A 23,090-nucleotide genomic window follows, 5' to 3' on the forward strand; every position below is an offset into this window, starting at 1 on the left:
ATGTTTATCCTTCTCCCTCTGACTGATTTCACTCAGCATGTATAAGTGAATTTCATGAGTTCATTTTTTTAACAGCCATGTAGTATTCAGTATTCCATTGTGTAGATTACCATAGTTTCTTTATCAACTCATCTGTTCTCAGGCACTGGGTTGATTCTAGATTCTAGACTAGCACATATCAAAGAGAACAACCTGTGCTGGTATGGATGTAGAAAGAAAGGAACTCTCATTCACTGCTGGTGGGAATGCCGAGTGGTCCAGTCCTTCTGGAAAACAACATGGACACTCCCCCAAAACCAGAAATTGAACTTCCACACACGACCCAGCAATATGACTCCTGGTAGTATATCCCAGTGACCCAAAAACAATGCAGAAAAGTGATTCGCTGTCCTATGCTTATTGTAGCACTGTTCACAATAACCTGAAAAATTTATTGTCTTCTTTGTTTTATTACAACTATGAGTTAACAAGAACAATCCCCTTAGGACATAAGATGCAATCTTATGTTTGAAATCCTCTCATTTCTGTGATTACAGCTGTAACCTATAACCTATATTACTTGACTAAGTAATTGATTATTTTTTCTGGCTCCCCAACCCCTCACTTATAGTTAATGATTTCCCTAGAGATTAGTATATGAATAAGCAAAATTTAACATGATATCAGAAAACAAGGGTATTAAGATGTGATGATTCTAAAGTACCATGATGCAAGTTCTGTGTGGGCTATGAGTCATAAAGGATTTTCCTTTTCATCTTGTTTGTAATAATACTTTACCTAAAGTGTGAATCAGGCAAACATTACTATACAGTTCTCTGAAATGTTCTAGTTTTGACAATGGCTGAAGCACTGCAGCACTATCCTCCTGTCCCATTGTTCATTGATTTGTTCAAGCGGCCACCAGTTACATATCCATTGTGAGACTTGTTGTTACTGTTTTTGGCCTATTGAATATGTCACAGGTAGCTTGACAGGCTTTGCCTTGCAGAGGGGATACTTTCAGTAGCTTGCCGGGCTCTCTGAGAGGAACGGAGGAATCGAACCCAGGCCGGCCCCATGCAAGGCAGATGCTGTATCCTCTGTGCTATCACTCCAGCCCCTTGACAATGGCTAACTAGAAATAAAAAATTAAAGCTTATGCTTATAAAGGACTCTTTCTTTTCTTGTGTATGTAATTTACTATTTTTATATTAAAGAATGCTATCCAAGAACAAGCCTGCACTTTTTAAAAAAAATTTTTTTTTATTAGTGAAACACCATGAGGTACAGTTGTAGATTTACAATTTTTTGTGCTTGGGTTTGATTATACAATGATCAGATACCTATCCCTCCATCAGTGCCCATTTTCCACCACCATGGATAATATCCCCCCCACCCCCATCCCCCCATCCCCCCCTGCCTCTGTGGCAGGGCAATCTCCTGTGTTCTCTCTCTCCTTTTGGGTGTTGTGGTCTGCAAAAGAGGCATTGAGTGGCAAACATGTTCAGTCCATAGTCTACTTTCGACATGCATCTCCCCTCCTGGGAGGATCCTCCAAACACCCTTTATTTGGTGTTCCCTTCTCTATCTGAGCTGCCCTTTCCTCTAGAATGCCCGATTGGCCACTAAGCTATGGAGCAATCCTCCTGGTGCTGATCTCAGCTATTCTTGGGTATTAATCTCATATTTTGTTACTTTATATCCCCCAGATGAATGCAATCTTTCTATGTCTATCCCTCTCTTTCTGACTCATTTCGCTTAGCATGATACTTTCCATGTTGTACCACTTGTATGTACATTTCATGACTTCATCTTTTCTAACAGCTACATAGTACTCCATTGTGTAGATGTACCAAAGTTTCTTTAACCAGTCATCTGTTCTTGGGCATTCAGGTTTCTTCCAGTTTCTAAGCCTGCACTATTTTTGTTAATTAAAATAAATGGCTTCATTGTAATTACAATTCAGAGATACATGCAATGTGAATAGGGATAAAAATAATTTGTTTGGGTGGAATCTGCCAAGCAGGACTCAAAGGGCTTGAGGGCCACTCCCAGTGATACTCAGCTCACTGGACTGGACAGTTCAATGCAAGGGCTTCCTAGTGCAGTGGTGCAAGGATCCAGCCGAGCTGGGAAGATAGGGTGGGCACCAGATCCACTCCCAGTGGTATTGAGGACAATTTTTCAGGGCTAGGGATTGACCTTGGGTCTTTGTGCATGCAAAGCCCTTTGCCCCTGACTCCTGAGTGCTCTCCCCATCTCCCATAAAAATCATTTTTTGATTAGTCTTTTTTTGGAGATATGAGAGCTGGAGGAAAAAAATCTAGAGATTTTCTAAATAACAGTCATGACTTGATCTCTCTTGAACTTTATTTTTAAATTAAAAAATTGTCTTGGTGTTTTGAACCACATCTGGCCATGATCAGGGCTTAATCCTGGTAGTGCACTGAGGGGTCACTCTTAGGAGGGCTCAGGAGACTATATATGGTGCCAGGGATTGAACCCAGATCAATGATGTGCAAGGCAAGCACCCTTCTCACTGTACTATTGCTCCAGTCCCAAACCATATTCTTTTAAATACTTGTAATTGTTCATATTTATGTCACTTCTTTAAGAGAGATATCCAAAAAAAGTTGATGGAAGTCCCAATATCCATTCTTATCTGATGGGTATTGGGTAAATAAATTTTCCCATTTTGTGGAATCTCTTTGTATTTTGTCACTGTTTTTTTTTTTTTTGAGCTGCAGAAACTTCTTAGTTTAAGATAGTCCCATTTGTTTATCTTTGCTTCTACTTGGCTGCTCTGTGGTGTTTCAGCTTTGAATATACCTTAGGTTTCAAAGTCATGGAGAGTTTTACCGATGTTTTCTTCTATATACGCTATGGATTCCTCTATTGAGTTCTTTTTTTTTTTTCCTTTTTGGTTTTTGGGTCACACCTGGCAATGTACAAGGGTTACTCCTGACTCATGCACTTAGGAATTACTCCTGGTCGAGCTCAGGGGACCATATAGGATGCTGGGAATCAAACCCAGTTTTGTCATGTGCAAGGCAAATGCCCTATCCACTGTGCTATCACTCCAACCACTGAGGCCTTTAATCTTTTTGATCTGACCTGGTGTTAGATAGAGGTCTGAGTTCATTTTTCTGGAAGTAATTGTCCAGTTTCCCCAGCACCATTTATTTAAGAGGCTTTCCTTGCTCCACTTAATATTTCTTGCTTTTTTTTTTTTATCAAAGACTAAGCGCTCATATATTTGAAAGTATGTGACAGAATATGCAACTCTGTTCCATTGTTCTGTGGATCTGTTTCTATTTCAATATCATACTGTTTTAATTAGAGTAGAAGCAGCCTAATGGCTTTCATTTTATTCCCTTGCACTTGACTGAATTTAATTGATGACACCCTACATGCTCTTCAGAGCTAGTCTGGTGAGTTTCTTTCTTTTCAATAATCATTTTAATTTTTCCAACTCTGAGTCTCTTTAGTATTCAATATTCCCATTATTTACAAATTTGTGGAACCTGGAAACCTTGGATGAATAACCTTTCTCTGCCCCCATCTGTGTATCTATGCCGAGACTAAGATTGATTTTCCTTTCCTGAAAATAGCAATTCCTTGACCCAGGTCCTGAGAAATCGGGTGGCAGGAACCATCTTCTATGCTACCCTGAACAAGCGGTCATCAGGCTCAGTTTGACAGCTGCCTCATAATGCTGGTGGGATGTGAACATATGCTGTGCAATTCCTCAGCACAGACTTTCATCGTTTCTAAATCTCCTAGGTGCCTCCCTGGGTGACAGGTGTGGATAGAGAAAAAGAGATGAATTTCCTTCTCAAGCTTGATGTCTCTTTCTTTCTTATTCCACAAAAGTCACCCAGGGAACCTCCACAGGCAACAGAACAAACTCTGCAAAGACCAATGGTCACTTTGCCAGCGTTAGGGGTGGGTGACCCACATCACCAACTAAAATGTGTACTCTGGTTTCATTCTGGAGAAGCCTCGATATTCTCTTCAACACAGATTGCTGTTTTCTTTGCTGTGATATTTAAATAAATTGTCTGATTTCACTATTTGTTTGATGTAGGATGACATTGCTTTGTCCTTCTTCCACAAGGAGCTTAGGTTTATCTGGTTACACCCATCACAGTGCTCCTGAGACACTTCCATTCCATTGTGTTTATCTGTAAACAGTCTTCCCTATGCTTTCCTCGCCACCCAGTTAGTCAGCTTTCCCCCTAATCAGACTCTGTTAATTTGTAAGGTCAGATTCCTCAGAAATCTATGATTTTATATGTAAGAGTGAAATACTGCTTTTCTCCTCTCCTTATCTACACTGTGTTTGGCGAATATGTCACAGGTAGCTTACCAGGCTTTGCCATGCGGGTGAGATACTCTCAGTAGCTTGCCGGGCTCTCCGAGAGGGGTGGAGGAATCGAACCCGAGTCGGCTGCATGCAAGGCAAACGCCCTACCCGCTGTGCATCGCTCCATCCCGCTCAGAGAGGGGTTGAGTTTCTCTCCCACGCTCCCTGCCCAGAGCAGAGCCCCAGCAGCTGAGGACCTCCGGAGCCAGCCACAGCCATACTGGGACCACTCTCTACACGTCCGACGGGCCTCATGCATGAAAGAACTGGCAGAGGAACCCAGGCATGTGGGTCCCTGGGCTGAGGTCTTCAGGCCTACTTGGATTGGAACTGGGACTTCTCCACACAGACCCCCCATCTTCCAGTAGGTAGGCATCACACCCACCAGCTGCCACCAGCGCCAAGTTGGTCCCATCAACGGCCAAGATGCAGAGACTATAAAACCAGCTCCTGGAGAACCATGCAGAGTCTCCTGCCCCCATGCCTGGCTGTCCTCACTGGGGCCCCTTGGAGGGGGGAGGGTTGAGTTTCTCCCCGCCCCCCGGCCTGAGCAGAGCCCCAGCAGCTGAGGACCTCCGGAGCCAGCCACAGCCATGCTGGGACCACTCTCCACACGTCCGGATGGGCCTCATGCATGAAAGTGTGTATATATCCTTTTTGAATTAATGTTTTTGTTTTGGGAACAAATTATAAGAAGCGGTATCACTGAGTGGTATGGAAGTTCTATTCTGATATTTTGGAGATATCTAGTTATTGCTTTCTATATAGGTTGAACCAGACCAACAGTGGATCATTGGTCTTTCCCATCACATGACCATCAATACTATTTCCAGATTTTTTGATATGTGCCATCCTCACAAGTATGCTTGTGAGATGATATCTCAATGATGTTTTGATCTAAATTTCCCTAATCATGATTGATGAAGAACACTTTTTCAAATGCCTATTGGTCATCTGTATGTCTTCTTTGGAAGATGTTGGATAACACTGTGTTGTCCTACCTCCTCCAGCAGGAATCTTCAGGTTTATTTAACCAGTTCCACAACAATACAACTGAGGCACACCCAATTCTATCAAGCATTAATAATCTTGCATTGCTTTTCTCTTTCCTCTATGTCATTCGCATGGCTTCTTTAACAATACCCTTTTTGTATAGACACAGGAAGAAAGTTTATACTAGGTTTTGCAACATGGAAGTTAAAATTGACTCCAAAATAATATTTACTCCTGGGCATCAATATTCACTTGACTTAACCCTCAGTTCCTAGTACTCTAAAAGCAGAGTTCTGATGAGGGACTGGGTGGACCCAGGGCAAGCTGTGAGCTACCCTGGCATCAAAATGGACCAGACCAAGCATGATAATACTTAAATTAATACTATAAATTAAGAGCTAAGTCATGGACAAGCACTGACATGACACAAAACGAAGTAACTGAATAAGGACCCTTCTGGTTTTAGGAAAGACTAACCTGGCTTGAGGACTGTGGTCTGGAATATATAGCGAGATGTCCCCAGAGAAAGTCAACCTTTAAGTTTAATATATCTTTTACTGTGTTCATATAAAATGACTAGAAATATTATAAGCAATAAATATACCAGGATTGTTTAAATGGATTACTAGCTGAAGAAAGGAGAATGCAAAACACCCTGGATGGAATCCTGCCATTGTGCGGATTTCCTAATCTGGAGTGCTTAACCCTCAGATGAAATTTTGTCCTTGAGTTAAACTCCTGAAGGAGTGGCTTTACACTTCTTTGTTGTTATGATAATGTTCAATCTCACCTTTCTGTATCCCTACCCTTCATGATTTCTATATGACTATGCTCTAAGGGGTAAGAGGAGACTAGATGTTGAAGACTAGAAAGTCGAGGACTACATGTTGAAGATGAGGAGGGAAACTGGGACCTTGGTACTACAAGGAGACAGGATGATGGAACTGATGACTGGGAATATGACCAAAATTATGACTCCTACTGTGCCATGAAGGGAGAGATCGAACTTCAAGGAAGACGAGAGACAAATAAACTGACCAGCTCGGGACTTTGTTCCTGTTTCTCCATTCCCACAGTCCTTCATTCACTATGTCCTGTTGTTCAGTCTGGGGAGGTGATTCCTGGACATGGAATGTGCTCATCTTTGTTTCGGCATCGCCTTTTTTAGTTTCTTGGAAACTAATAGCAAAAATGATCATCTCTTAACGCCATTTATGAATGGGATTGTTTGTGTTGTTGATTTGTGTGTGTGCTTTATAGATATTTGACATTAGCCCTTTATTTGACGTACAACATGATCATTTTCTTCCATTACGTAGGGAATAATTCACCAGCAACAGTTTAATGTTTGAAAATTCTAAATTATTGAAGGGCTGAAAACAAAAAAATCTTTTTTCATACTAAAATACATTCTTTTATATAATTATGTATATAAATAAACATAATTTTATGTATTTGTATGCCTACAATAAGGCATTGCTTATATACCAAGACTATATAATTTTGAATACTAACTCCACAAGAAAAGTATTATCACAGCCACATTATGAATGAGAAAAATATGACTCAGATCTATCTTTATTTGGTTTCAAATACTTCAAGACTTTGCTTAGTTAAAAAGTTTAAAACGCTATCTCTATAGAAAGTCAAGTTCCAGATTTTAATTTAGGTTTCTTTGCATCAAAATCTGATGTACCAAATGTTATATATTTTAATTTAATTCCATTTCAAGCTTACTGCTGTATGGCACAGAGACAAACTAATATATATTTTTTCTGTAATACGGTTCAAGTTGAAATATCTGGACACAGTATTTTCATGATAGAAATACTGGGGCAATGTACTAAAACAATTTCACAGAACAAAATGACTCCATGTGAAATTACACACTCTCTTGTGAGTGAGGTCCCAGAGAGACCAGGAAAACCAGAGAATGCTACTGATACACTTCTTCTCCAAATCTCCAATTGAGAGTGAATATAGAGGAGGATCCAAACCCCTAATTTCTAATACATTCTCTGAATTTCATTGCCTCTCTAAGGTTCTCTCATCCAGAAAGGGAAGAACTAGGGGCTAGAGAAGCTCAGTGCCTTTCTCAACCCTAGGGCACACAGGAATACTTTGGGGTTCAGTGAGTTTTCATTAGATTTACCTGCCTAGAAATATGCAGCAGCCGTATTCATTCTATATTAAAATATGTCTTAATACCATAAGAGAATCTATATGGGTCTATCAAGGCTTCATCTGGGAGGACAAACTACACCTTAAAGACTCTAAATATGCCTGTGATTAATATTCCATTCCTTACTATTGTTATTAACCTAAATAAGAAAAAAAATTGGTATTATCAGAAAAGGGTATTATTGTCTCATAAAAGTACTTTCCCAGGGGTATGGTGCTGCCAGGCGGTCAATCTGTACCTGTGAGGCGAGTGCATCAGCAGCCTCATGGCGCCTTCAGACTTCCAGATACTCCAAAATTGCTGCTGTGCCTTTGCCCAGACCCCAAAAACTTGGGGCAAAGTTTACCAAGAAAGTAAACGGCCAAAAGTTAGGTATGTGGGAAACACACCCACAAACCACCTCCAGCTCAGCTATATAATTGGAGGCAAGGCCTCTTTGGTTCCTGATTCAACTGCTTAATGGACATGATCCCAGAGACTCAGAAACGAATCTCAGAACCCAGTGGCTTTAGGTAGAAATGCGTCTGGTCTCTGCAATAGGCTACCGGTACTGGGCCAACCCAGGTGGGAATAGGTTTCGTGCCTTGGCCTACTCCCCCTGGCGGCCCAGTGGCCACCATCCGTCCGAGGCCACTGGATAGTCACATTTGGGCCCCCAGTGACGAGACACACAGGGCCTCACGGGATGAGGGTGGAGTCGGGCTTGTCCTCCCCACCCCAACAAGACCACAAGTCATCGCCCACAAATGGCCTCTCTGGCTCCTGATCAAGCTGCTTAACGGCCATGATCCCAGAGACTCAGAAACAAATCTCAAAACCCAGTGGCGTTTGGCAGAAATGCACCCGGACTCCACAGTACGTTACTGTCGCTGGGCCACCCCAGGGAGGAAAGGGTGTTGTCCCTCCACCTGCTCCCTCTTGGCGACTTGGTGGCTGTCATCCTCCAGAGGCCATTGGACAGTCAGGCTTGGGCCCGCAGTGACGAAACTTGTTAGGTCTCATGGGATGGGGGGGAGGTGGAGCCGGGCCTGTCCTCCCCACCCTAACGAGACCCCAAGTCATCGCCCACAAACGGCCTCTCTGGCTCCTCATCAAGCTGCTCAACAGCCTTGATCCCAGAGACTCAGAAACAAATCTCGAAACCCAGCAGCTTTTGTCAGAAATGTGTCCGGACCCCGCAGTAGGTTACTGTCGCCTGGCCACCCCAGGGGGGAATGGGTGCTGTCCCTCCGCCTGCTCCCTCTTGGCGACTTGGTGGCTGTCATCCTCCAGAGGCCATTGGACAGTCAGGCTTGGGCCCGCAGTGACGAAACTTGTTGGGTCTTACGGGATGGGGGGGAGGTGGAGCCGGGCCTGTCCTCCCCACCCGAACGAGACCCCAAGTCATCGCCCACAAACGGCCTCTCTGGCTCCTCATCAAGCTGCTCAACAGCCTTGATCCCAGAGACTCAGAAACAAATCTCGAAACCCAGCAGCTTTTGTCAGAAATGTGTCTGGACCCCGCAGTAGGTTACTGTCGTCGGGCCACCCCAGGGGGGAATGAGTGCTGTCCCTCCGCCTGCTCCCTCTTGGCCACTTGGTGGCTGACATCCTCCAGAGGCCATTGGACAGTCAGGCTTGGGCCCGCAGTGACGAAACTTGTTGGGTCTTACGGGATGGGGGGGAGGTGGAGCCGGGCCTGTCTTCCCCACCCCAATGAGACCCCAAGTCATCGACCACGAACGGCCTCTTTGGCTCCTCATCAAGCTGCTCAATGGCCATGATCCCAGAGACTCAGGAGCAGATCTCTAAACCCAGTGGCTTTTGGCAGAAATCCCTCCAGATTTAAGTGTTAAAATTTCAGAATTTCAAAACCACATGGCCCTACTGCAGCCACACGACATCATATGTTATTCATAACCAGCAATAGAACACAAATTGTCTATTCTTGCCTTTTCAGCAGATCTGAGTGTTGGGGTAAAATCTTAAATAATGGTGGGTTTGGTGTCGAAATAGTGAATGTGATCAAAGTAGAGAGAGAGTAATGTAGAAATCATCTGCCCCACAGGCAGGGGGAGGGTGTGGGATGGGGGTATACTGGGATTTTTGGTGGTGGAGAATGGGCACTGGTGAAGGTACGGGTGTTTAATTGTATTACTGAGACTTAGACCCAAAAGCTTTGTAACTGCACTCATGGTGATTCAATAAATAAAATTATATATAAAAAAGTACTTTCCCAAGAAATTTCCATTTCTCTCTCTTGACTAGAGAATTGCTATCTTTTCTATCTCTGATATCATTCATCATGAATTTAAAGTTTGCAAAAAATTGCCTAAAAAGCAGCATTTTTACTTTTTTTAGATGAAAAATTCTCCCAACTCATTTCTCTTATGCTTATATTAAATTAATTATTTGTTGTTCCAGAGATAGAATCTATATTCAAGGTAAGTACTCTACCTGTAAGATACATCCCTGGCCATGTCATAACTTTTGAAAGTCAAATTTAAGTGTCAGGTTATTTCTTAGCTTTTTTTTTTCTTTTTGGGTCATACCTTGCGATGCTCAGGGATTACTCCTGGCTCTGTACTCAGGAATCACTCATGGCGGTGCTCAGGGAACCATATGGGATGCTGGGAATTGAACCCGGGTCAGCCGCATGCAAGGCAAACGCCCTACCTGCTGTGCTATAGCTCCAGCCCCATTATTTCTTAGCTTTTTAAAAAAAATTTTTGCTGAAGCAAAATTAAACCAAAAAGAAAATACACATATTACTTTCACTCATCCCTGAATCAAGAGGGGCATGTGGCAGTAACCAAGGTAGAGAGAATACAAGGTAGAGAAAAATTAATCTGAGCTATGATAAAAAAATTGTCTATATTCAATTTTTTCTCTGTAGCTAAACATAAAACTTAAGATGAATATGAAAGAGAGATTATGTTGCACTATAGCATAACAGAACATTATCCTATTCGCTGGAGCGATAGCACAGCGGGTAGGGCGTTCGCCTTACACGCGGCCAACATGGCTGACCCGAGTTCGATTCCTCCGCCCCTCTCGGAGAGCCCGGCAAGCTACCGAGAGTATTCAATATGCCAGACACAGTAACAACAAAGTCTCCAATGGAGATGTTACTGGGCCCGCTCGAGCAAATCGACGATCAACAGGAGGGACTTTACCTTTATTCTTGAGATTAAAGACAGAAAAAAATTCTATTAAAACAATTAAAATGTTGATGTATTGCTTCCTTGTAAATACTGTATTAGCCACAATGGATTAGAACACTGGGTAGACTCTCCCAAGGATCTCTGTAGTCTGTAACAACTGAAAATTAAGATACATCAGCACATTGGTAAAAGTTATAAGGTGTTTGCTCTTCTCCGGGAGATACAGGAGATTCAGAGGAGATGAGAAGAGAGGAGGAACGTATGAAAAAAGAAGGAAGATGATTTTCTGAGTAAGAAAATGGTGATATGTCATCTAGCATCATCCATTCTTCTGTTCTTGTAGATGGGCAGTGAAACTGCAATAGAAGAGTTATGAGACTGCTGGATCCTAAGGAGTTCCATTGTCGCTTTTGAGCCATTTCTTAAATCTCCTCTGTCCACAATTGAGGCAATAACCTCATCTTACTATTAAACAACATTTCTGTCCAAACCCTTCCCCCTTCCTCAATCGATCCTTTATCCTCTGTATATGTACTGTATCCTACTCCAATCTCTGATATTTTGGAGGAATCCTCCCAAGGTCTAGTATTTGGGGTCTACCAGAGCTCTACCCAGTGGTGATGAGGAAGCCGTGCAGTGCTAGTGATAGAACATGGCGTCCTATGTATGTCAAGAATGCTCTCCAGACTTTTAATCTACATTCCTGGCCAAAATTCTTCCAAATATTCTTAAAAATATGAATTCTTACAAAATGAATTCTTACCTTCATTTCTAGGGTGTATTTTTCATAAAGGTCCTTAAGGTCTAGAGGCACTACCTGAGCACAGACCTTGGACAATAAAGCTGGTGCATGCCATGATGAACACAAGGCCCAGAGTTAGCACCAGGGTGCAGATCACACTCCCTGTCACCTCTGACATTGGAACTGGAATCCCCAGTTCTATGAAAAGAAAATTGTGGGAGTCAGAATTCAAAGTGCTAGTTTATGTCTTTATTGGGATTGGACGAGGGAGGAGTCACTGATTCCCGACAGACTGATTCTAGTACAAGGATTTGGAAGAAAGAATGATATGATTTGAAATTCTTGATGTATTTAAGTAAAGTGATGTATTTAAAGTAACCTCTGAGTCTTAAAATATACAGGGTAAAGGCAGTATTTATCAGAGAAAAGCAGATGCCAAAATAAGTAGAACTCATGCATACCCCAGTGTATCAGAAGCGACTTGTCCAGGCCCTTGTGTTCCAACTGCAATCATGAATATCATCCTCAGAAGGGATCAAAGTGAAGTAACTTGAGGAAGTAGTGATCATCTTTAGAATGAAAGCTAGTTTTAGCGACACCCTCTTTAACTGAGTGTCCATTGCACAACCATGTCATGTTGATCACAGGAGGGAAGATGGTTTCCACAAGACAGATGAGAATTTTGGCCTCACCTGGCATCGCCTGAAATTTGGGAAGTACAGTCACTTTAGGCACCTCTGTGGAGAGGTACAACGATTTTTATGACTCAAATAGTTCTGTCATGAGGATCTTATTGTGTCCTGGAGAAGTGACCCACCATTTCCCTGACTGTGAACAAGCTATTTTCCTCCTTCTCATTAGAAAACAGAGAACACTGCATGCACTTTATGTTTATTTTATGCTTTGCTGTAGCTGTACTTGCCAGACCTCACTGGGGGTCAAAACTTCCAAATTCACTAAATCTAGATTTCCACCTGATAGTTCCTTTCTTATCCAGTTCCAAATAGACCTCCTTATCTTCACCAAATTCACATGTAAACTGGCCAGAGGAAACATAAATCTCATAGAGTAGCACACCATAGGCACCAACATGGTCAGCTGATGAATGTGGGAGGAAACATGAAGTGGAAGACATAGGAAAAAAATTATTAAAATAAACCCAGAGACAAAGAGACTGTCATTTTTCACCTCGATATTAAAGTGATGCTTTGCATAGGTAAAATTCAGCACTATCTCCCCTGTTATCCACAATGGGGGAATCAAAGTAATGGATTCAATAATTACTCTCACCCTTAGTAGTTGTCCATTAAAATCCTATTCGTCTTTGCACCAGATGTGTCCTAAGAAGCACAATTTCACTGTTATCCCTTGCATATCTAATTAGTTTCCTGAAATATCATAAAGTTATGGCAATACAAGTGCTTTGGGAATTATTTTTTCTTTTTCAGAAAAAGTAGAATGGACAAATTATCATGATTTTAACTTTTTCCCAGAGTTTTCTTTTGCTTCCCTTTGATTTATAAACTTTCTTTCTTAATTCTTTCATCAACTAAAAACACATACATGATTATTCCTCTCTCCTTAGGATTGTGAAACAACATTTTCTATTTTCTAGAGGGTCCTTTCTCCCTCCCTCCCTCCCTCCCTTCCTTCCTTCCTTCCTTCCTTCCTTCCTTCCTTCCTTCCTTCCTTCCTACTTCCTCTCCTTCCCTCTCTCCCTCCCTCCCTCCCTCTCTTCCTTCCTTCCTTCCTTCCTACTTCCTCCCTCCATCCCTCCCTCCCTCCCTTCCTCTTTCCCTCCCTCCCTCCCTCCCTCCCTCCTTCCTTCCTTTCTTCCTTCCTCCCTCCCTTTCTACCTCTCTCCCTCCCTCCATTCTTTCCTTCCTTCTTTCCTTCCTTTCTTCCTTCCCTCCTTCCTTCTTTGTTTCTCACTCTCTCTGTCTCTCTCTCTTTCTCTCTATGTCTCAGGCCAGTTCTGGTGCTGCTCAGTGCTTATTCCTGCTTTGCCCTCCTAGGTGACCTAGAGAATGAATACAGGTCAGCAACAAGGCAAGCTGGCCTGGCATCTGTATATTTCTCCAGTCTCTAGTCTGTGCTTTCATAACAGTGGTGAGCCTTAAAGGAACACTCTGATTACTTCTCAAACATGAAAACATTATTAGATATCATTATTAGATTTTGGATTACTTTTATTAGTCACCACTTTTATTTTTCTAGAAGAAGGTTGATACTCTACTTTGTATGATGTTGCACTTATATTCATGGAGAGTCCATAAGTGAAACAGTCCTGCATGGCAGAGCCTGGCAAGCTATCTGTGGCATATTCGATATGACAAAACCAGTAAATCCAATGGGTCTCATTCCCTTGACCCTTAAAGAGCCACCAATACAGCAGCATTAAGAATGATGAGGAAGACCGATAAATTCTCAAGGCCGAATAAGTCTGCCCAAATGAAGAAAGACAAAAATGACTGTCTGTACTTTCAATGCACGTATGCTGGCATCAGATGCATCCATCGAGGACATGATGGTACAAGCATGAAAGAAAAAGTACGACATCATTGGTCTGACTGAGACAAGAAGGCATCAATCACACCATGCCGTTTTTGACACTGGAGAAGAACTGTTCCTCAGAACATGTGACAAAAGAGGCATCAGAGGTGTCGGTGTCCTTGTCAACATGAACTTGGCCATGAGCATTGATTCATTCAAACCAGAATCAGACAATTACACTTGAATAGATGTGGCTCACTGCCAGCAGTTTCCATCTTCGTCATCTACGTGCCAACATCCAATTATGATGAAGGAGAAATTGAGAAGTTCTACATGGAGCTGAAGAAGTTCTATAAAGAAGACCACACCTTCTATAAGTTCACTATCGCTGATTTTAATACCAAGATAGGACCAAGAAGATCAGTCAAAGAACTCCACATCAGGACCCAAGGCCTAGAATGGAATGAATAGGGTGAGAGACGGTCTGAATTCATCATGTTGACCAAAACTATCCAAGGTAACTCACACTTCCAGGAGGCCGAATCTAAACGTTGGACATGGTAGTCTCCTGGTGGACAGTTCCACAATGAAATTGACCACATCATATTCAATTGATGGTTTTGCCTGACCGATGTTGCTGTTGTCCCAAAATTCCAAACGGGATCGGACCACCTTCGTGCAAAATTCTACTTCACAGAGCGGGGAGAAAGGGCTGCAAAGTTTAAAAAGAGAACTCCCAGAACGACCACCAACTGGGAGCTATTTGGCACTATTGCTGCAACATGGGAAGATGCTGTCATTGACAACATTTACGAGGAATACGATTGACTGGTTCAGCACTAAATACATTGTTCCCATCGTTCTCCTTTTTGAAATTCGACACGCCATTTCGTTGGTAAAGAAATGAACAGCACCTGGCCTAGACAAGTTTCGACCTGAACACCTGAAGAACCTGTCATCAGAACTCATCAATACACTGACTCGGCTCTTCACACACTACCTGTCTGAATGCAAGGTTCCGTCCCAATGGAAAACCAGCAGGAGTGTTCTACTGTACAAGAAGGGAGACATCTAGTACATTGGCAACTATCGCCTGATCTGCCTATTGTCTGTCATCTACAAGCTGTTCACTCGAGTCATCTTGAATAGGATTGGCAGAACACTAGATGAAGAACAACCATGCTAGCAAGCCGGGTTCCGCAAAGGATTCAGCACCATCAACCATATGCACACGATAACCAAGCTCACTGAGGTTTCTCGGGAGTTCAAGATGCCGCTCTGTCTAACGTTCATTGATTTAAAGAAGGCCTTTGATTCTGTTGAGACGGAAGCGGTCATTGAAGCCCTAGCCAATCAGGGCATTCAAGCCCAATACATCAAGATCCTCCGTGAGCTGTATTGCGGATTCACTACCAGGATCTCACCATTCTACAAAGAAGTGATCATTGATGTCAAGAGAGGGGTTCAGCAGGGTGATACCATTTCACCGAAACTCTTCAGTGCCACCCTCGAGAACATCATGCGACGACTGGAATGGGACGGAATGGGAGTGAAGATAGATGGTCAGCAACTACACCACCTCCGCTTTGTTGATGACATTGTTCTAATAAGACCAAACATTAGCCAAGCGGCACAAATGCTGGCTGACTTCGACCGTGAGTGTGGATAGGACTTCAGCTGAATCTTACAAAGACAATGTTTATGAGAAACAGCCTCGTTCCTGACGCCCCATTCGCTCTCAACGGAACGACCATCTCCGAATGCAACAGCTATGTGTACCTAGGTCGAGAAGTCAACATGACAAATAACCTGGCACCCGAGCTGCGCAGGAGGAAGAGAGAGGCTTGGAACGTCTTCAAGAGCACTGAAGAAATAGCTAAGAGGATGAAGAACCTCCGGCTCCGGGCACATCTCTTTGATTCCACTGTTCTTCCTGCATTAACATATGCCTCAGAGACCTGGGCCCTACACAAACAGGATGAGAATGCTATTCTGGTCTCCCAAAGAGGAATTGAAAGAGCTATGCTTGGAGTATCGCTTTTCACTCAAATGAGAGAAAGAATTTGGAGTTCCGACCTCCGTCGAAGAATCAGGGACGCTGTCTCATTTGCCAAGTCGTCAAAAATCAGATGGGCTGGTCACATAATGAGATTTAGAGACGACTGCTGGACTAGAGCCATTACCAACTGGATTCCACAGGATGTCAAAAGACCGAGTGGCCTCCCACCTACAAGATGGTGAGACTTCTTCATCAAGATCATGATGATCAGTTTGAGGCTCTTTGTGTTCCTAGAACGAACAGACACCATTGGGCTACACTAGCACGCGACAGGGACAAATGGAGCTCTTTGGCACTACTGCGGCAACATGGGATGATACCATTGTTGACAACATTGAAGAGGAATATGATTGACTGGTTCAGCACCTCCATGATTGTGCGAGGAACACCAAGAGAGAGATAGCCACAAAAAAACCTGTCTTTGAAAACTCTTGAGTTTATTCGCCAACGTGGTTTGGCACATGCCTCAGGCAACTGCAAGCGAACGTCTGAGCTCCCAAAGTAGTGCAGAGATGTGATCAAGGAAGACCTCAAAGAGAGAAGAGCAGAAGTGCTGGTAGATGCGGTAGAAGCCGGGAAAAGTATTCGTGACGCCCGCCTGTCCTTCGCCAACTACAAGACCAAGATGACTGCCCACCGACGTCCTGATGTATCTATCACATCTTCCAGAAGGGCATTGGAGAAGACTTTTTCATGACTTCTACTCAAATCTCTTCGATAGCCATGTCCATCTGCCCACATACCAAATTCCACAGGATGGATATGTCGTTCCCAATGTTCTCCCTTCCGAAATCCAACACGCCATTTCGTCAGTAAAGAAACAAACAGCACCCGGCCCAGACAAGGTCAGACCTAAACACCTGAAGAACCTGCCGTCAGTACTCTTCAATACACTGGTTCGGCTCTTCTTCTTGACACAATTTTAAAAATATGGATATATACAATAATTCTTTTCATCTTATACCTCTTCCAATCTTTGAACTAGTTAGTTACGTCACAGTACTCAATTAATTGGAACAGATTTGACATTTTGTGCTAGTCTCAATCACTGTTTTGTAATGTTCAGTGTGGGCAATGTCCTAGTGGTTCTTGCAGCATATTCTTTCCACCATTAATATATGCAAAAATAGGGGACAAATACCATGTGTTTTTTATATTTGAATCCATAAAACAGCTTACTGAATACCAAAATATGATACATTCTATGTAAACTGCTATTCTTGAGAATCACAAAGATTCTGTGGAAGAGGGCAGGCATGGTGATAGCAGAAGATATAAATATCAAAGTCAGCAGTGATGAGAGTCCATTATGATTTTTGATTGCTTATCTGTGGTTATCTTAAGGGCTTCTTCCTCCATAGTAGTATTAAAAGTCATACTTCCTAACCATATAGGTATAAGGATTCAAGTTAGATTAAACATTAAAGTATCTGTAGGGGCAGAAAAATAGTACAAAAGGTATGGCACTTGCCTTGCATGCTGTTGACCTGAGTTTGATCCCAGACATGCTGAACCCTGCCTGGAGTGATCCTTTAACTCACAATCAGAAACCAGCCCTGAGCTCTGCTTGGTACAGTCAGGTGTGGCCTACAAATATTAGATTGAGTTGTGTTTATCAGTGATCTCAGCACAAAACATTAATTTTGTTTCTGATGAAGCTATAAACTTTTTATTAGCTTCAGAGTGTTTGAATATGTCAAAATCCCTGAGCATGATGAAATGCATTTTAAAATTTTCAGCCCATCACGCCACCATATTATGCCACCTATGTGAATAAGCTGCAGATACTTTGCAGTAGATCTGAACAGGAGTGTACATTTTGTATGCGTTGTGTGGGGGTATGGTGCTGCCAGCAGGTGAACCTGTACCTGGGGGCAAATGCATTCAGCAGTCTGATGGTGCCTTCAGACCTCCTGATATCCCATACTTGCCACTGTGCCTTTGAGCAGACCCCAACAATTATGGACCAAATTCTCAAGAAATGAAATGGCCAAAAGTTAGGTATCTGGGAGCCACACCCACAAACCACCTCCAGCTCAGCTATACAATTTTATTTATTGGCCTTATTTCAGAGATCCAAAAATCTTGAAAGAGATTAAAAACCTCAGTTAGGGCCAGCAATGCAGTGTGCTGCAGGTGAGTGGGCATGCCCTGCAGGAAGTATGCCAAGAGTTTATTTCTCTGGAAAAGATGGAAACAAGAACCATAATGCAGAGACACACAAGAAGAATCTCCGAACAGAGCAGTTCACTGTAGAGATGCCTCTAAACTTTAATCCAGGCTGAGTTCACTGGAGTGCCTCAGATGGGGGCAGGCATCATCCTTATACCTGCTTCCTAAGAACCCTGATGGCTGCCAACTTCCAGAATCCAATAATCCACAAATTCCAGACCTCAAGGGATAGGGTATGGGATGGTCCTTCTCATCCCCCCATCCCCATGAGATCCTGGAAGTCATGCTCACAAACTGCCTCTGGCTACTTAAGCTTTTTAATGGCCATGATCCAGAGACACATAAAAGAATCTCTGAAAAGAGCAGCACACTGCAGAGATTTTTACAGAACCTAATTATTTGGAATTTTGGAGTCCACGTGACATCTTATGCTATTGATAACAAGCAATACAAAAGAGATTACACGAGATATTGTCGGCCTTAGAGGCAGCGGGAGGGGCTGGATTGGGGGGGGACTGGGATTCTTGATGGTGGAGGATGTGCACTGATGGAGGATTGGATGATCGATTTTTGTATGAGTGAAACTTAGACAGGAAAGCTTTGTAACTGTATCTCACGGTAATTAAATAACAATAATAAAATTAACATTATGAATTAAAAAAACAATGTGGAGTTCATGCCCAATTCAATCAGCTTAATCAATGCTAAATAAATAGCAGTGCTCCTACATTAAAAAAAAATAAGGCACCGATAAAGAATGTTCACAATCTCTATTAAGGGCAAAGCCACAAGTGTGCTAATTCTATTGTATACACTCATAATGGAACATAAACTATTATGATTCATAATAATGTAAAAATATGCATAGTATAAATACCTTTTTTAAATTTTTCTGGTTGGGCTGGAGCGATAGCACAGCGGGTAGGGCGTTTGCCTTACAAGCGGCCAACATGGCCGACCCGAGTTCGATTCCTCCGCCCCTCTCGGAGAGCCCGGCAAGCTACCGAGAGTATTCGATATGCCAGACACAGTAACAACAAAGTCTCCAATGGAGACGTTACTGGGCCCGCTCGAGCAAATCGACGATCAACGGGAGGGCCTTTACCTTTACCTTTTAAATTTTTCTGGTGATTGGGTATTATTATACAAAACTTTCTGTGAGGAAGACTGTAAAGAGTCTAGAGGTTTGCAGGAAATGATCATAATATATATTAAATATATATATATGCATGTATGCCAGAATTAATATTGTGTTAGGCAAAAGAAACAATGAGCAAAGAGTAAGAGCACTTTTGTACCCACAAAGAAGCCACAGAGATCTTAGTCCAATGAAAAAAAAAAAAGATGAAGATGACTTGCCACCTCAGGGCTCACCCCAGAGAAACCTACAGCTCAGTCCTGAAACCCAACTTGCCTTCTGTCTCCATAGATTCTTTCTTTAAGGAAGATGCAGGTCAATTGTCCAAGCAAAGTTGCCATTACTTATTTATTTCCTTCCAATACAGCCTATGGGTAAAGTAATATCATTTGTGTCCACCAAGTAGTGCCACTTCAATAATGCTACTGGTTAAAGATCCTGTGATAAAATGGTGTGAGTGATAGGTGAGTTATGCAGTTATTAGGGAGTCTAATCCCCGAGTCTATGATAAGAAAAGCATGCTCTAAAGCATGTCTGCCTAGAGACAAATGAGGTGCTTTAACTCCATTGATGATTGGTTCCTTAGCTAAGTATCCTCCAACGCTATGGTTCTTCAGTGCCACCCTCGAGAACATCATGCGACGACTAGAATGGGAAAGCATGGGAGTGAAGATAGATGGTCGGCAACTACACCACCTCTGCTTTGCTGATGACATCGTTCTAATAACACCAAACATCAGCCAAGCAGCACAAATGCTGAACGACTTTGACCGTGAATGTGGAAAGGTCGGACTACAGCTGAATCTTACGAAGACAATGTTTATGAGAAACAGCCTTGTTCCTGACGCTCCATTCGCTCTCAACGGAACCACCATCTCTGAATGCAACAGTTATATATACCTAGGTCGAGAAATCAACATGATGAATGACCTGGCACCTGAGTTGCGCAGGAGGAAGAGAGCGGCTTGGAATGCCTTCAAGAGCATTGAAGAAATAACTAAAAGGACAAAGAACCTCCAGCTACGAGCACATCTCTTTGATTCCACTGTTCTTCCTGCATTAACATATGCCTCAGAGACCTGGACCCTACGAAAACGGGATGAGAACGCTATTCGGGTATCTCAAAGAGGAATCAAAAGAACTATGCTTGGAATATCACGATTCACTCAAATGAGAGATAGAATCCGGAGTTCTGATCTTCGTCAACGCTCAAGAATCAGGGACGCTGTCTCATTTGCCAAGATATCAAAAATCAGATGGGCTGGACATGTAATGAGGTTTACAGACAACTGCTGGACTAGAGCCATTACTGATTGGATTTCACGGGACATCAAAAGATCACGTGGACGCCCACCTACAAGATGGTCAGACTTCTTCGTCAAGACCCTAAATGATCGGTTTGAGGCTCTGCATGTTCCTAAAATGAACAGATACCATTGGGCTACGCTAGCACGCAACTGGGATGAATGGAGACGTTACTGGCACCCGCTCGAATAAATCGATGAATAACGGGGATTAAGTGATTAAGTGATAAGTGAAGTGATGGTTCTTGAAAGCCTTCATAGGTTTATTTATTTCTTTGAAATTGGTACATTTACATTAGGCTTGAGCTGTATTGATTAAAATAAGTTTTTCTTTTGTTCTCAGATTGTGTGTTGAAAGATGGCTCAGTGCATCCCCAGAGGCTTGGAGATAGTAGCTGTGATGGTGACTCTAGTGGGGTGGAGCACTCCAGTGACTGAGAGCAGAGACACTCCAAGTAAGTGCAGACTCCACAGCCACTACTTTGGGGGAAAGGCGATGAGGGCCCTTTGGGTTTGATTAGTGGAATCTTTGATCTTAGAAAACAATCTTCATTCACGAATTTCCTCTTGGGAAAAGAGAGCTATTTTACAATCTTATTAGTGGTAAGGTGAGGATAATCCTCATTTCAAGATCTAAAGCTGGGTGGGTTATTGGGAGTAGACACAATCACTTGGGAGTGTTCACTACCAACAAATACAGGATAAGATGATTTTTTTAATAACCAATGATTTCCAACAGAGAACACACAGTAGTCCGTGTGATTTGCTTTGACTAAATGCTGTTGGATTTTAGGTTGCGGAAACACAGGTTTGCAGTAATCTCAGGTGCTGAGGAAAGGGCTTTGCATTTCTGATTTGAGTGCAGGGCCTGTGGAGGCAAACTCAAGGTATCTAATTGTACCTGATTCCTGATAGGAACTTCGGAGGCTTTTGGGATTTTGTGATCAAACAAGGAATTGAGTGGAATTCAGAAACTTGTACAGACAATGGACTAAATTTGGAGAATGGAGAATGCAAAGAAAAAAAATAATACATGCTGAGAAACCATTTTAGACAGGGTTAGTATCTTGATATAAATTAGCTTCCAATTATTCTAACTCTCCATGTGTAGGTCTGACAATTTTTATACAATTATGCTTATGGTGAGTTTATTTGAATTAATGTACACAAGCTGGTAATTAGCATCGTTTAATCAGAATCCAATTGATTGAATCAGAAATTTTGTGGGTTTTTTTTTTTTTGGCCTTTTGGGTCATCCCCTAAGGTGCAAAGGTTACTCCTGGCTTTGCACTCAAGAATTACTCCTGGCGGTGCTCGGGGGATCATACGGGATGCTGGGAATCCATCCCAGATCTGTTGCATGCAAGGCAAACATTCTCCCCACTGTACTATAACTCCAGCAACTCTTGTGTTCTTTTCAAAAAGAAAATAATCTTTCACAAGACTCTGGCTGTGCAACCCTTTCTACTATGACAGAAATTGGGACCTCCTGCTGAGGAGAGAGAAGGGAAGGGAGGCCCAAGGAAATAACCTTTGTCAGGAAAGGGACAAAATTAGTTGTAGACATTCTGTTCGTTCCCTTGAACTACAGCGCTTAGGTGGATCCTTCCTGGGATTCCTATGGAAAACGAATTTTCCTTTGAGGTCCCTTTTTCTAATTCCAGGGGCCCAGACAGTCAGTGCTTCTGCCCTCTTTACTGAACTCACAGGTCCCCGGACTGTCCCCAGACAGGCTTTTTTCCCCCCCCCGTCCCCCACCCACCCAGAGATGGCCCTAGACACCTTCTGGCAGGCCTGGAGTCAGGAAAGGGGCTCCGGGGTCCCAGGGGTCTGTGGGTGCTTGGAAGCAGGTTTTGGCTGGTTTCAGGGGTTCGGATCTCATTCGCCTACCTGCGGCCCGGAGTGGCCGGGCTGGCCTTGTGGTCCCTGGCGGCGGCCTCACTCCCGGTGATTCCCGCAGGGACTGTAGTGGAGCAGATGAAGGGCCAGTGCTACTCTACAACACAAATGGGACACAGTAGGTGCTGACCGTGACCAGATACATCACCAACCACGTGGAGAACGTGCTCTTCGACAGCTACGCGGGGAGTTGGTGGCGGCGACCAAGGACAGGGAGCAGGACGCCGAGTACTCACAGAAGAACTTCCTGGAGCAGAAGCGGGCAGAGGTGGACACGGCTTGCAAACAAAACGATGAGATATTCCTCTCCATGGCCTTGAGCCAGGGGGTGAGCTCAGGGCGCCGGCCGCGGGCATGAGTCTCAGCAGGGGAGTCGGACAGGGGGCGCATCCGGACCCCACGCGAACCCGAGGGTGACCGGCAGGAGCTTGTCCGTGGGGAGAGGCGGGGACGGGGGCATTTAGGGGACTCGCCTGGGACCTTCCCGCAGGGCGTTACGGAGCTGCCCTGCTCTGACGCAGCTCTTGGTCCAGAAACAGTTTTAATACTCTGGCGAATTCCTCACCGAGTCTTGAAACGCTAAGGATATAAACTCATTAGTCCTTTGCGCCATCTATGCG

The 23,090-nt window shown here is 43.2% G+C and overlaps 1 protein-coding gene and 1 pseudogene across 3 annotated transcripts in view; one reads left to right on the forward strand and one right to left on the reverse strand.

Annotated features, from left to right (window-relative positions):
• LOC130035299 (rano class II histocompatibility antigen, A beta chain-like) overlaps positions 1-23,090 on the forward strand; it is a 375,487-nt gene that overhangs the window by 150,324 nt on the left and 202,073 nt on the right. The gene's annotated exons all lie outside the window — the stretch shown is intronic.
• On the reverse strand, positions 11,461-22,860 carry LOC130035803 (SLA class II histocompatibility antigen, DQ haplotype D alpha chain-like; annotated as a pseudogene).

This window comes from Sorex fumeus, unplaced genomic scaffold (assembly GCF_029834395.1).
Source record: "Sorex fumeus unplaced genomic scaffold, SorFum_2.1 ptg000063l, whole genome shotgun sequence".
Lineage (NCBI taxonomy): Eukaryota > Metazoa > Chordata > Mammalia > Eulipotyphla > Soricidae > Sorex > Sorex fumeus.